Raw genomic sequence first — 16,458 nt, 5'->3', positions numbered from 1 at the left:
TTAGGATTGCATTTCTATTACAGTATTGTTATTATACAGGATTTATAGACCACCAACAGTTTGCGCAGCGCTTTACAACATGAGGGCAGACAGTACAGTTACAATACAAATCAATCCCGGAGGAATCAGAGGGCACTGCTCGTTAGAGTTTACAATCTAAAAGGGAGGGTCAAGTAATACAAAAGGTAATAGTTGTGGGGGATGGGCTGATGGAGAGAAAAAAAAGTAGTTAGGTGGAGGCCTAATAGGTTTTTCTGAAGAGAAAGGTTTTCGGGGATCGCCAAAAAGTGGATAGAGTTGGAGATAGTAAGACAGATTGGAGTAGGGAATTCCAAAGGATGGGAGAGGCTCTGGAAAAGTCCTGGAGGTGAGTATGGGAGGAGGTGATGAGGGAGCTAGAGAGCAGGAGGTCTTAGGAGGAATGAAGAGAACAACTAGGTTGGTATTTTAAGACTAGGTTAGTGGTGTAGCTGGGGGCAGAGTTGTGGATGGCTTTGTAAGTTATTGTTAGTATTTTACCAATGGAGGGATTGGCAAGAGAGCGGTAGCAGATGCTGAGCGATTTGTAAGCTGGATGAGTCTGGCAACAGAATTCATGATGGACTGAAGGGGGATAGCCTATGTAAAGGTACTGACTGGTGGCATTGATGGGCACTGACAGGCGGCATTGATGGACACTAATAGATGGCACTGATTGGGCAGGTACTGACAGGTGTTAATGCTGGACACTGATTGTCACTGTGATGGACACTGATGGGCACTATGGTGGGCCCTGATTTGCACTGTGGTGGGCACTGATTGGCACTATGGTGGGCCCTGATTTGCACTATGGTGGGCCCTGATTTGCACTGTGGTGGGCACTGATTGGCCCTCTATTTGGCACTGATTGTCACTGTGATGGACACTGATGGGCACTATGGTGGGCACTGATTGTCACTGTGATGGACACTGATTTGCACTGTGGTGGGCCCTGATTTGCACTATGATGGGCCCTGATTTGCACTGTGGTGGGCACTGATTGGCCCTCTATTGGGCACTGACATGTTATGATGGGGCATGGACTGGGGCAGCTACTGGTTACCGATTGGCAGCTGATGGGTACAATTGATGGGGGCTGTGCTCATAATCAATGTGCTGATTATCAGCACAGACCCCCCCCCCCCCCCGACAGGGAGAGCCGCCAATCGGCCCTCCCTGTCAACACGAACTGAGGAATGCCATTTACCAGCTCTTCCTGGTTCACGTGATGATCAGCTGTGATTGGTCACAGCTGATCATATAGTAAGAAGCCTCTTACCACGATCGGAGATGCAGCATGTCAGACTGACACGCCACCATCGCGATCGCCGTACTGCACATACACCCCCACCCCCGTGGGTGCACGCTGCCCCATGTTATCCTTCTGGGCGTCATATGACACCCAGTCAAGATAACAGAACCACTTCCTGCCCGTTATTCTGCTATAGGCCGGGGCAGGAAGTTGTTAATCAATATAGTTTGCAACAAGCAGAGACATGTTTTCAGACGATAAAGGCTTTGTTCTCACCATACATGCCTGAAAACCCATGGAAAAAACACAAGGGGGTAGATTTACTAAAACTGAAGAGTGCAAAATCTGGTGCAGCTGTGCATAGGAACCAATCAGCTTCCAGGTATTTTTGTCTAAGCTTAAAGCGGTGTTCCAGACTTTTTTTTAAAAGTCAGCAACTACAAACACTGTAGCTGCTGGCTTTTAATAAGGGCACTTACCTGTCCAGCGAGCCTGCGATGTCGGCCCCCCGAGGCTGATCCGTTCCTTGGACCTGTTCCCAGCGCCGCCATTCCACCTAAGGGAAACAGGCAGTGGAGCCTTGTAGCTTCACTGCCTGTTTGCTACTGTGCATGTGCTTGTGAATGGCCCCGTTGTCTTCTGGCACACACACAGGTCCCAGAAGACAACTGGAGAGCTCAACGAAGAGGAGAAAGTAACCGCGGAAGAGGCAGATTAGGAAGGCTGCATAGCAAAAGGGGCTTCTGGTACGTAACCATGTTTCTTCTATGTTTTTTTATTTATTTCAAATAACATTTTAATGTATAAATATTTTTTAGGGTGGACCTCCACTTTAATTGAACAAGCTGAAATTAGACGCTGATTGGCTACCATGCGCAGATACACCAGAGTTTGCACTCCCCAGCTTTAGTAAATCAAACCCACAGACATGGCCGATCCTAGGGTCACAGACGCCTGGGTACAGAAATATTTCTGGCGCCCCCACATGGGCGTGGTCATCTTACCCACTCCTCCCCTTTTCACATGTTTCTATGGCTATGACTCAAACACAGAGATGCTCCCCTAAGGCCTCGTACACACGACCCAACATGTCTGCTGAAACTGGTCCGCGGACAGACGACCGGACAATTTTCCGGCGGATCGGACAGGTTTCCAGCGGACAAATGTTTCTTAGCATGCTAAGAAACATGTCCGCTGGAAGCCTGTCCGTCGGACATGTTCGGTCGTCTGTACGACTCACCGGACATGTCCACTCGGCTGAAAGCCCTCGCATGCGTCGAAGTGATTCGACGCATGCATGAAAGCATTGACCTTCCAGGGTCGCGCACGTCGCCGCGTCATCGTCGCGGCGATGGCGCGGCCACGTCACCGCGTTCGTTTTTCGCGGGAAATTCGGTCTGATGGTGTGTACAGCCATCAGACCAAAATCCGCCATCGGACATGTCCCGTCGTGTGTACGAGGCTTTAGAAGTCTTCATTAGTGTCCCCCATCAGAGTACCCTCAGCAGGTGTCCCCAATCGGAGCCCCCCCCAGCATTTGCCCCCATCAGAGCCCCCCACAGCAAGTGTCCCCATAGATCAGTACTTGTTCAATAGATCCCTGTAGCTCGGGCGCGCTGGGAGCAGAAGCACATTACAGGGGGCGGTGCATATGTGGCATCTTTGGTTACTTGGAGGGTGTCACTCGGAGAGCATTTCTGGGAGTGCACGGGATGATTGGCAGCAGCTCCGGCCAACCCAGAAGCCTCTCATCACACGCCTATGGGAGAAGAGCTGACACACGCAGAGGGGGTGGGGCAGACAGGAGACTGCTCCGTGCACACTGGACAGAATGAATTACTGGAGCCTAGTGCCAAGAGGTGTTCCCGTAATAGGCTCCGCTGTGGTACTCAGACTGGATTCCGGGGACAGTGGGAGGTATGCGCTTTTGTCAGTTGCCAGCGGAGAGAGCAATTGGGATGGGGAACCACAGCACCCGCTACATGCGCTCCGCCTCTGGACACAGACAAGGAGGAGGGAGGGGAGAACTTTGGAGCTTCAGCGCCCCCCTCCTCTGTGGCGCCTGGGTGCGGAGCACCCTGCCTAGGATCGGCCCTGCCCACAGACTTGACTTGTAAAGAATATTTTAAGTTTGTTCACACATTGGATTTGATTTACTAAAACTGGAGAGCGCAAAATCTGGTGCAGCTCTGCATAGAAGCCAATGAGCTTCCAGGTTTTATTGTCAACCATAGGCGTGCGCACAGGGTGTGCCAGGTGTCTGGGCACACCCTAATCACCCCACGCAGTGCTGATTCCCCCTGATTCCTGGTGCCCCGTCTCCTCCCTGCAGTGCTGCCAGCTTCTCTCCTCACCTGTCCCACCAGCTGCTGCGGGGGATGCTTCTGGATGGAGAGTGGGGGGGAAGGGGCTGGTAAGTATTTAATTTACCCCTTTCTGGATGAACACAGAGGGCCAGATTCACAGAAAAAGTACGCCGGAGTATCTGCTGATACTCCGGCGTACTTTCAAATTTGCCGCGTCGTATCTTTATTTGTAATTCACAAACAAAGATACGACGGCTTTTGGCTAAGATCCGACACGCCTTCGGATCTTAGGTGTAATTTTCCGGCGGCCGCTGGGTGGAGTTTGCGTCGTTTTCCAGCGTCGGGTATGCAAATTAGCTGTTTACGGCGATCCACGAAGGTACGCGCGTTCGGCGCAATCTCTTACATCGGTTTTTCGCGTCGTAAAGTTAAGAGTGCTATTTAGATGGCGTAAAATTACACCATCCATGTTAAAGTATGGCCGTCGTTCCCGCGTCGAATTTTTAATTTTTTTTGCGTAAGACGTCCGGGAAAACGAAAGTACGTTACACACGTCGCCATTCAAAAAACACATCGGGGCGCCGTAATTTCGCGCAAAGCACGGCGGGAAATTTTCACACGGAGCATGCGCAGAACGTTCGGCGCGGGAGCGCGCCTAATTTAAATGACACACGCCCCATTTGAATTAGGCGGGCTTGCGCCGGACAGGTTTACGTTACGCCGCCGCAAGTTTACAGGCAAGTGCTTTGTGAATCAGGCACTTACGCCGAAAACTTGCTGCGGCGTAACGTAAAGGGGATACGTTACGCCGTCGTAATTATTCCTGAATCTGGCCCAGTGAGTGATCTGTACCGATCGCTCCTGTGTTTATTCCTAACTGAAGCATAGTAAACTATATTTATTTGTGAGACATCAGGGGTCTGTTTAGACCCTTGATATTTCCCCAAAGCCTCCCAATGGGGCTGTGGTATTGTCCTCTATGTGTCCTTGCAGAGACAGGTGCAGAAAAACGCATGTCCCTGCACATGGTGTGAGCAAGGCCTGAGACAGATAAACCATAATAAGTTATTAACAATACACATCATTTAACAGAAAATGTCAAAAGGACACGAGCATCCTGAATTTCTAGAACTGACCAAAGTGTTAGTTTCTTTCTAAGAATGATATATAAGATAAAAACTGATAGAGACATCCTGTCTACAACGACGCAGGAAATCAGGCAGCGCACCATGTGCAGCTTAGCTGCTAACATCAGTAGAATGTACATTCAGTTTCAGAAAAAGGAAGGCATTCTCAGAATTAGGATGCTTTTCAAATAGAACATTTGTAAATTTCTCAACATAGATTACCCCAAATACTTTGATATTGTTACGTATCCAATACTCTCTTCTGGGAGGAAGTTTTGTAAACTAATAAATAAATGTAACAATTAGGAAAAGATCATTTCTTGGTAAGCGATACATTCAGTGTTGGTGTTCAGATATTATTAAAATTCCCCTGTACTGATAGGAAAAACATTATAGAATCAAGGAAAAGTGGACATTGGAGTTAAAGCGAAGGTCCACCCTAAAAAAAAAAAAAAAAAAAAAAAAAATATAGCCAAATAGGCTATAAAAAAAAAAAAGGAATTATACTTACCAGAAATGGCTGTTACTAGGCAGATTGTCCTAATCTGCCTCTTCCTCGTCCACGGTGAGTTTCTGTGTTCTCCTCCTCACCTTGCCTTCTGGGAAATGGAGGTGCGCTGCCCTCTGGGACACACAGGACGGTGTGTCCATTAACGAAGCGCCGCGTGACTCGCGCATGTGCAGTAGGAAACGGGCAGTGAAGCCGCAAGCCTTCACTGCCTGTTTCCCTTAGTGAGGATGGCGGTGCCTGGACCCGGTCCGAGGGACGAATCGCCTTGGGCGGCTGACTTCGCGGGCAACCTGGACAGGTAAGTGTGCTTATTAAAAGTCAGCAGCTACAGTGTTTTTAGCTGCTGACTTTTAATATTTTTTTTTTACCGCCGGACCTCCGATTTAATGTAAAGTGTAACTTCACTCGCCAAATCAACATTGATTATATCTAATCTTTGAGCTGCTAGCATTAGTAAATAAATAAGAAAGTATATCATACAGTATGTACTTGTTTTAAACTATATATATATATATATATATATTTTTTTTTTTCTTTAGTTACTTCCTGGTTTCTTGCCTAGGCAAATTAGGTCATACATCCTAGGAGTCTTTAGCAGAGGAAGAGGGGTTTTATCAGCACTTGCGCATGCTTGATCTAAGGGCAGATGGATTCCAGGAAGTAAATGCTACTTGAATCATCTGCCCTTACTCAAGATGTCCACGGCCAGAAAAGCTAGGGGGTTGATTTTCAAAGTAATTTCTCAACAAAATAAGGCATGGAGACATACATGGATGGGGAAGTTTGCTTTAACCTCCCTGGCGGTATGATTATTTCAGAAAAAAGATGCTGAAAGCGGTACCATTATTTGCAAGGAAATTTGGCATTTTATACTGTAGGCCTGTAATTCTTAGGAATAACTCACTTAAATCTGACCAAACAAGAGTCTAGTAGGCATCCCGGGTATGATTTTTTTAAAAAACAAAATTATAAATTATAATATAATAAATAATTATAAACAATTATAACAAATAATAATATAATTATAATAAAAATTATTCAATAATGTAACTCAAAATCACTGAAATTTGCTCAGTTGCAGAATTGTCGCTGTCATTACTTTTATTTTTTTATGACGAATTTCCCCACAAATCACTATCGCACAATTCTGCAAGTGATTATAATTTATTATCGCTGTTTTCTAGCTGCTCTAAAACCATTTTTGACATAAAGGGACACTTTTGGTTGCTATGGACAATCTACAGTTTGCAGGGAGAAAGAAACGTTTTTATTATATAAAAGTACATGTAGGACACTGGGCAGACCACTAGGGACAAGGGGGGGTGTGTATTTTTTACATACAGTACTGTAATCTATAAGATTACAGTATACTGTATGTATTGTGTTTGTTTACCTTTTTGAATTTGGCGCCGTTCTCCGCTCCTGTGCGTCGTAACGTCGCAGGAAATGGAGATCGGCGGCACACAGAGGCACTGTGTGAATCGAGCGAGGTCCCGCTCACTCACACAGCGCGGTGGCATCGCTGGATCCAGGGACAAGGTAAGTAAACCAAGCCTGTGGATTCAGCGAGGCGAGCCCGAATTTGACTCGGGGTTACCGATCATAGCCAAAAAATCTCACCCCGAGTCCGACTCGGGAATACCGCAAGGGGGGTTAAACAATAAAAATGAATTGAAGGGAATTGAAAAGTCTCATGTTTTTTCACCTTGATGCATATGCATTACAGTGAAAAACCTTTTGCTACAGGTGCCCACAGAGCCACCCCTTTTTCTTACCTGACCCCATCCATTCCAGCGAAGTGCACAAGCCCAGCAGCTCCAGCCGCTGTCTTGGGTCCTCATTGGATAGATTGATAGCAGCAGGAGCCATTGGCTCCCCCTGCTGTCAATCAAATCCAGTGACACGAGAGCAGGGGGTGGGGTCTGTGTCAATGGATGCAGCAGCGGAATTCAGGAGCACGCCCGCATGGGTTCCCCCATGGAAAGCCGCTTTCCGTGGGGGCACCCGATGAAGAGGAGGAGCCAGGAGCACCACTGGGGGACCCCAGAAGATCGGGGCCGCTCTGTGCAAAACCCTTGCACACAGCAGGTAAGTATAACATGCTTGTTATATTTATATTTACGACAGAGAGAGACAAGGAAAAACGCATATATTGAGAGTGCAAGGGCCGCACACCCCAAAATGTTGTAGAGACAAAAATTGAGAAATTCCCCCCGGGGGCTTTTAAGCGACATATTGTGTAAAGTATATTAAATTCAAAGACATGGAAATATATAAAAAAAATCTTTACTAGGTTTTAGTATCACGAGTAATGAAGATGCAGATAGTTGTAATATAAAATACATTCAGGTTACAGACAGTTGGAGACCTATCTCAACAACAATTAAATGTTAAAGGATCCCAATATATATATATATCATGGGGATATTGGGATCCTTTGTCTGCACCACGGCCATCATCTCTGGTTACATGTCACCTTCTATATGCTTCGAGCGAATACAAATCCCCCCGAAGAAGACCAAATTGTGGTTGAAACGCGTGGGGGTATTCTTATGGAAGCTACTTCATCAATGGCACTATATATTATTCCATTGTATCATTTAACATTTAATTGTTGTTGAGATAGGTCTCCAACTGTCTGTAACCTGAATGTATTTTATATTACAACTATCTGCATCTTCATTAGTCGTGATACAGAAACCTAGTAAAGATTTTTTTTATATATTTCCATGTCTTTGAATTTAATATACTTTACTCAATATGTCGGTTAAAAGCCCCCGGGGGGAATTTCTCCATATTTATATTTACAATCACTTTAAATCGCGTTTTTGATTTGTGGTGCTCAGATGCAGTGAATATCTGTTTTAATGAAGGCAAATAGGCTTTTCACTTTGCAAAGGGAATTTTCCTTAGCTTAGTGAATATGGTGGAAATTAACTTTAAAACGAATACCCAAGAAAAAAGAAAACAGTATTTTTGCCTACACGTGATTGGATGGTGGAAGCCAGCAGAGCTTCACCTCATTCACTAATCTAAGAGAAAATTCCCTTGCAAAGAGCCTACTTACCTTTAGTAAATTAACACCATTGACTTTATTCTTTTCAATAAAAATATGTTTTGTGTCTATGTTTTGAGAGCATTATCCCCCGCCTCGCACAGACTGATTGAACCACGTCCTCCAATACTGGCTGTCTGCCTTCTCTACCATTCTTTTGCCACAGTGCAAAGTTCTAGAGCGGGTAAATATTAAACTCCAGATAAGGCAGCCAAGAGAGGTTGCATTTGGCACTACGGTAAATAGACTCGTCTCTATCCAAACGTGGGTTTTTGATTAACAAATGAATTTAAAAATACATAGTCAATGCCCCATAGGTCTAAAATAACACGGATTGGCCCTCACATACACATAGTGGGGTTCTTTAACATATTTGAAAAGTTTTTTGGGATCACATTTAGGAAAAAAAATTATATACAATCTATAAGATTACAGTATACTGTATGTATTGTGTTTGTTTACCTTTTTGAATTTGGCGCCGTTCTCCGCTCCTGTGCGTCGTAACGTCGCAGGAAATGGAGATCGGCGGCACACAGAGGCACTGTGTGAATCGAGCGAGGTCCCGCTCACTCACACAGCGCGGTGGCATCGCTGGATCCAGGGACAAGGTAAGTAAACCAAGCCTGTGGATTCAGCGAGGCGAGCCCGAATTTGACTCGGGGTTACCGATCATAGCCAAAAAATCTCACCCCGAGTCCGACTCGGGAATACCGCAAGGGGGGTTAAACAATAAAAATGAATTGAAGGGAATTGAAAAGTCTCATGTTTTTTCACCTTGATGCATATGCATTACAGTGAAAAACCTTTTGCTACAGGTGCCCACAGAGCCACCCCTTTTTCTTACCTGACCCCATCCATTCCAGCGAAGTGCACAAGCCCAGCAGCTCCAGCCGCTGTCTTGGGTCCTCATTGGATAGATTGATAGCAGCAGGAGCCATTGGCTCCCCCTGCTGTCAATCAAATCCAGTGACACGAGAGCAGGGGGTGGGGTCTGTGTCAATGGATGCAGCAGCGGAATTCAGGAGCACGCCCGCATGGGTTCCCCCATGGAAAGCCGCTTTCCGTGGGGGCACCCGATGAAGAGGAGGAGCCAGGAGCACCACTGGGGGACCCCAGAAGATCGGGGCCGCTCTGTGCAAAACCCTTGCACACAGCAGGTAAGTATAACATGCTTGTTATATTTATATTTACGACAGAGAGAGACAAGGAAAAACGCATATATTGAGAGTGCAAGGGCCGCACACCCCAAAATGTTGTAGAGACAAAAATTGAGAAATTCCCCCCGGGGGCTTTTAAGCGACATATTGTGTAAAGTATATTAAATTCAAAGACATGGAAATATATAAAAAAAATCTTTACTAGGTTTTAGTATCACGAGTAATGAAGATGCAGATAGTTGTAATATAAAATACATTCAGGTTACAGACAGTTGGAGACCTATCTCAACAACAATTAAATGTTAAAGGATCCCAATATATATATATATCATGGGGATATTGGGATCCTTTGTCTGCACCACGGCCATCATCTCTGGTTACATGTCACCTTCTATATGCTTCGAGCGAATACAAATCCCCCCGAAGAAGACCAAATTGTGGTTGAAACGCGTGGGGGTATTCTTATGGAAGCTACTTCATCAATGGCACTATATATTATTCCATTGTATCATTTAACATTTAATTGTTGTTGAGATAGGTCTCCAACTGTCTGTAACCTGAATGTATTTTATATTACAACTATCTGCATCTTCATTAGTCGTGATACAGAAACCTAGTAAAGATTTTTTTTATATATTTCCATGTCTTTGAATTTAATATACTTTACTCAATATGTCGGTTAAAAGCCCCCGGGGGGAATTTCTCCATATTTATATTTACAATCACTTTAAATCGCGTTTTTGATTTGTGGTGCTCAGATGCAGTGAATATCTGTTTTAATGAAGGCAAATAGGCTTTTCACTTTGCAAAGGGAATTTTCCTTAGCTTAGTGAATATGGTGGAAATTAACTTTAAAACGAATACCCAAGAAAAAAGAAAACAGTATTTTTGCCTACACGTGATTGGATGGTGGAAGCCAGCAGAGCTTCACCTCATTCACTAATCTAAGAGAAAATTCCCTTGCAAAGAGCCTACTTACCTTTAGTAAATTAACACCATTGACTTTATTCTTTTCAATAAAAATATGTTTTGTGTCTATGTTTTGAGAGCATTATCCCCCGCCTCGCACAGACTGATTGAACCACGTCCTCCAATACTGGCTGTCTGCCTTCTCTACCATTCTTTTGCCACAGTGCAAAGTTCTAGAGCGGGTAAATATTAAACTCCAGATAAGGCAGCCAAGAGAGGTTGCATTTGGCACTACGGTAAATAGACTCGTCTCTATCCAAACGTGGGTTTTTGATTAACAAATGAATTTAAAAATACATAGTCAATGCCCCATAGGTCTAAAATAACACGGATTGGCCCTCACATACACATAGTGGGGTTCTTTAACATATTTGAAAAGTTTTTTGGGATCACATTTAGGAAAAAAAATTATATACAATTGTCTAGTATTAGCTATTATACAAATTTGCACTCCGATATAATTGATAATTAAAACATTTTTTTAAAGGACATATATGTTTTTTATTTTTATTTCATATACTCTTAAAAAAAATAAAAATTCTTAGGGGCTGGCAAATGCAAAGAAAAAAATGTTTAAAATTTACATTTTATTTTTAAAGCGAAGTTTCCCTTGCTGATTGGCCCAGCAGCAGAGGAAAGAAGAGGGGGACAAACTTCTGGGGGATCGGGCCGCTGCCCAGTCTTCCGGAAGTGGGGAAGCAGACCTGTCAAAAACGGGTCCCCTTCCCCCCTCCCCCTGAAAGGTGGCAAATCTGACACTGGGGGTGGGGGTTTGAGGAAACATACGTCACTACAGATGTTCATTGCATCCTGAGGGCGGCAGTGTTCAAATGTATTTATTACAGGTACTTGTCCAGCGCCATCTGTTTACACAGTACTTTACATATATATTATACATTCACATCAATCCTAGCCCTCAAGAAGCTTCCAATCTAAGGCTGCATTCACTAAAAATGCATAGGTGTGAATCCACCCTTAGGCTCGATTCACACCTATGCATGTTGCTTTTGAGCATTTTTGCGGTGCTTGCTGCGTTTTTTGACGTGCGTTTTTACTGTGATTTTACCACGATTTGCGTTTTTTTTTTTAGCCAGCAGTTTTTTTTTTTTTTTTTTACATTTTCTTTATCAACCAGCTATAAACAGGTTTAAAAAAAAAAGCAAAACGCAAATTGCGGCAAAATTGCGGTACTTGGTTTTGGATGCGAGTCCTTTGAATTCTATTACATGCAAAATGCTGCTTTTAGCAGGAAAAAAGTCCCTTATCTTTTCCAAGAACGCAGAGGCACAAAAAAGCATTGATGTGAACATATTCCATAGGAAACCATGTTAAAAAATGCATCAAAAAATGCATTAGTGTGAATGGAGCCTTAGGTCCCTAACTCACAATTATACATACACATATTAGGGCCAATTAAGGACTGGTTCACACCTATGCACGTTGCAATTTGCATATTCCAAGTGCATTTTGCATTTTTCAATACACGCTTTTGAACCAATATGGAACTAAAAACTAGAAAAAAGTCCTTGGCCCTTTCCATAAAATGCAGATGTGAACTACATTCATAGGAAACCATTTTAAATGGACTGTAGTGTGTTTCTGCAAAACTGAAAACTTACTAAAAAAATGCAAAGGTGTGAACCAGGCCTTAGGCCTCATACACACGACCGAAAATCTCGTCGTAAAAGAAACGTTGTTTTCCTTGACGAGGTTCTTGTCAGGCTTGACGAGATTCTTGTCAAGCTTTCCTTGCATACACACTGTCAAGACCAAATCTTGTCGTTCTCAAACGCGGTGACGTACAACACGTACGATGGCAGGGGAAGTTCGATTCCACTGGCACAACCCTTGGGGCTGCTTTTGCTAATCTCATGTTACTGCGTGTTAAGTAAAAGATTGGTAAGAGACGATTTGCACTTTTCAGTCTGTTACAGCTTGACAAATGTGTTATATCCATTACAAACGCTACTTTTACCGAAGGTGCGCTCCTGTCCCATACTTTATTCTGAGCATGCGCGGGTTTCTAAGCATACACACAAACGTGTTTCTCGTAGAAAACCAGCCCGACGAGGAAATCGAGACTCCCGTCGAGGAAAAAGAGAACTTGTTCTCTTTTTTCCTCGTCGAGTTCCTCGACAGTTTACCGCTTGAAATGCACGTACAGAAAAAAACATTTGTCATGAACATATAAAGGAATAAAGTAGGGTTCACCGCTATCCTCCGCGCGCGTGCTGGATAGCACTATGCTACAACGGCGTAACCAGGAAGGGAATTGCGTTCCACCGCTGACCACACAGGTCCTATCTGCATAGCGCTATCCAGCACGCGCGCGGCCCCTGTGTAACCCTACTTTATTCCTTTATATGTTCATGACAAGTGTTTTTTCTGTACGTGCATTTTAAGCGGGATTGTTTTCTTTAGGGGGGCAACTATTAAACAGGATTACACTATTGTGGTACCTTTGGTTTTTATGTGCCCTGATCGAGATTAACCCCTGCTGTCCCTGGAGAAATAATAAGAGTTTGAGTTGGAGGAATTGCTGTTCAAGGCTTTATCTTTTTTATCTTGTGGTGAGTTTGAACCCCTGAGGGGTAGTGTGACCCACGTTCGAGGTGAAGACTGGGAAGAGGTGTAGGGTGCACTACAATATCTGTCCTAGGATCACTTATCACCCTTGAACTCTTACTTCTCTCTTTGGATTTCCTATGAGGATTTGGACTTTATTTTATTTATTTATTTTAGCGATGTTTATCAATTTATCAATTCAACTTCCTTTCTCTGTTTATCAATTCAACTTCCTTTCTATGATTTTGATACTTTGTTTTATTGTTATACATATATATATATATATATATATATATATATATATATATATATATATATATATATATATATATATATATATATTATACATATATGTAATACATAGATACATTGGTCCAACTTGGACTATTGTTACTATACATATACCCGTAGGCTATATATATATATATATATATATATATATATATATATATATATATATATATATATATATATATACTCAGGGTGTGCAAGGTTTACTTGGGCACACCCTAATCATCCCGTGTGGTGCAAATTCCCCCTGTTTAGACCCCTGATATTTCACCAAAGCACTCCTAATGAGCCTTTAAAAAAACAAAAAAAATAAAAACTACTGACACCATTCACTTCCCTACTGACACCAATCTCTGCCCCACTGACACTGTCAATATATATATATATATATATATATATATATATACACACACACACATGCACACACACATATATGTGTTTAAGCTTTGGGGTGTACACCTATGCATATACCTGGCCGATGTCCCTAGAAGCTGAAAATCACTGAAGTAGGCAGCCCTAGTTCAGTTATCTCCACTTGCTTCCGGGTTCCATGCTGAGTGGCTGGCCTGCTGCATTCTGAACATCAGTCGATTGGAATAGGCATCATTCAGTGAATACTTTACATGATCTTTTTTTTTTTTTTAATAAATGCAAATATTTTTTGGATTGGTGGGGAGCATGACATCACAGGCCCGCCTCTCCAACTTATCTAATTGGTTCAATCCAAACTCTGTGAATGGCACCTTTGCCGAGTGTCTGAGTCTCTAACACTGCACCAGGGTACCCGCTCAGCCCAAAGCAGGTGGAGATCACTGTAGTAGCAGTGTCTTCTTTAGTATTTTCCAGCCTCTGGAACATCGGCTAGGTATGGTATATGGTCAAAAATGAGAGGAGCAAGAGGGTGGAACTTTAAATGATGATTGCAATAAAGTAGATTAGGTGAGCATAGATATTAGAAGTATATGTGCGTTTATACCTTATATTAAACAATAAACTTCCACTATGCTCACCTAATCTACTTTATTGCAACCACATTCTTCATTTAAAGGCCCACCCTAATTTTTGACCTCAACAGGGATGGTAATACATGACCTTATCGTGCCATGGTTTCATTTAAAGTCCCAAGGGATGGAAATACATGGCCTTACCAGGCAATGACTTCATGTAAAGTCCCTGATGTAAAGCGCTGCGCAAACTGTTGGCGCTATATAAATCCTGTATAATAATAATAATAATAATACATTTCCCCCATTCTTTCAGGCATGGTATGTGGTGGGGGGGGGGATGCTGATGCCTAAATATTTGTTACCTTAATACAAGAAATGCATTAAGGTAAACAAATGTTTAGGCGTTAGAACCACTTTAAGGAATATGTTCAAATATTGGTTTTCATGCCCAAGATTCAGGGCATGAAACATAGTACAGAGATCAGCGTTGTTTATGACATAAACCCAATTCTCTCACAGGAATAATAACTGCCTCTTTGTGCCCATGCAAATTCCCAAGGTACAGTATTTTCATAGGATAAGAAACAGACTATCTGGACAATGAGTCACAGTCACTATTTTCCAGGCTTGTTGTAGTCTGTAACGTTGGTACATACACGTTTTAATTCTCAGCTTACATTCTCTTGTGAAGACGTTGTCAGGGCATTCATGGTTCAATCTGAGGTGATAATCTACCACAGGTTGGTATCTGGCATTATATACCACCCCACATAATGCAACTCGTTCTTTTATAGATAAACAACTCGATATAACTTCTCTTTATTGTTCATACCTCTCCTAAAAGCAAATATTTAGCCAAGCAGATCTGAGAGGAAAATTCCAGGCATGCTCTGAAACACCTGGCCTGCAGAGTAAATGCATTATGGAAAGTCAACAATCTCAATGAAGAAGAAAAGAAGAAGTGGAGAATAATATCACGGGCAAAAAAAAAACGTGAGAAATTGGTTTAAAGTGACAGGAAAGTGGTGGTTATAAAGGAATTCCATTGTTATATTGACATGTTGATGGACGGAACATTTTTTCTATCCTTTCTAATAGGGTAAAGAAAATCAAGGCAAAAAAAAAAAAAAGACAAACGCTATCACAACAACATTTTTCTCACATGTCTAATCAAACCAGCATAGTTGTTACCTGACCTTATCTTCAGCCACATGAGAAAAGGTCAGGCAGGTGTTGTGTTTTAGTAGCAGTAGACGTGTCCAGGTTGGCCATTAAAGACCATTCTTTGCAGAAAAAAAATCAGTAATCTAAATGTTGGTCTTAAAGTTACCCCAACATTTCACATTCCTAAAATGTGCGTGTTACCATGTACTTGTGTTTAAAATGATCCTATTCTTCTTTGTATTGCTTCCTTTGTGTGACATACCCGCTAGCGGGTTCCTGCCAGTCCCCTGCTTTCCTATTTCAAACGGACCACACCAGGCATGAAAGCACGTCCATCCCTCTGTGGTCACTTTTCCTATCTGTATTCTATTTGGAAGCACAAGCCTGCCTGTACTCCAGTGGTCAGACTTCTGCTGACACGCCCCATGCACAGCTCTTGTCTGGGAAGATCAGTGTACTGCTGTGTCTCTGTCTCCTGCTAACACACCCTCTTGTAGTCAACACTTCCAGCACTCCAAGCCCCTCATGCAGCTGAGAATAAAGGTCATGTGATCACTTATTAAAAAACAAAACAAAAAGTTATTTATCTTTTTTTATATATACAGACATACATTTTGGCTTGCATTTCTATTTAAAACTGTATGGGTTTTAGGTTGAATATATTTTTATTGACAAATATTTAAGAAACGGGTGAATGGAAAACATCAGGTCAGTTATACATATAACTAAGTCATATGATGTCAAGTAATATAAAATAATCAAAGAATAATTATACTCATGAAAAGGGAAGAAAGTAAGCGGGGGAAACTCAAGAGAAAGTGAAACGGAAGGAGAGCAGCAGGAGCCCTTTGGCTACCACTGACCTCTGTGTCTCTGGTGAGATCAGTAAGGCCTCGTACACATGACTGAGAAACTCGACGGGCGAAACACACCGTTTTGCTTGTCGAAATCCTTGTTAGGCTGTCGAGGATCTCGGCGAGCCAAATTTCCCCATTCCCGTTGAGGAAAAAGAAGACATGCTCTCTTTTTGGCTCAACGAGATCCTCGACAGTTTCCTTGTCGAAAAGTGTACACACGACCAGTTTCCTCGGCAAAA

At 42.9% G+C, this 16,458-nt stretch overlaps 1 protein-coding gene across 1 annotated transcript in view; it reads right to left on the bottom strand.

Annotated features, from left to right (window-relative positions):
• The window catches only part of RHOBTB1 (Rho related BTB domain containing 1), a 129,246-nt gene that overhangs the window by 53,772 nt on the left and 59,016 nt on the right, over positions 1–16,458 (bottom strand). The window lies entirely within an intron of this gene.

Source organism: Rana temporaria, chromosome 8 (assembly GCF_905171775.1).
Source record: "Rana temporaria chromosome 8, aRanTem1.1, whole genome shotgun sequence".
Classification (NCBI taxonomy): Eukaryota; Metazoa; Chordata; class Amphibia; order Anura; family Ranidae; genus Rana; species Rana temporaria.
This window is presented reverse-complemented; position numbering and strand designations above follow the sequence as displayed.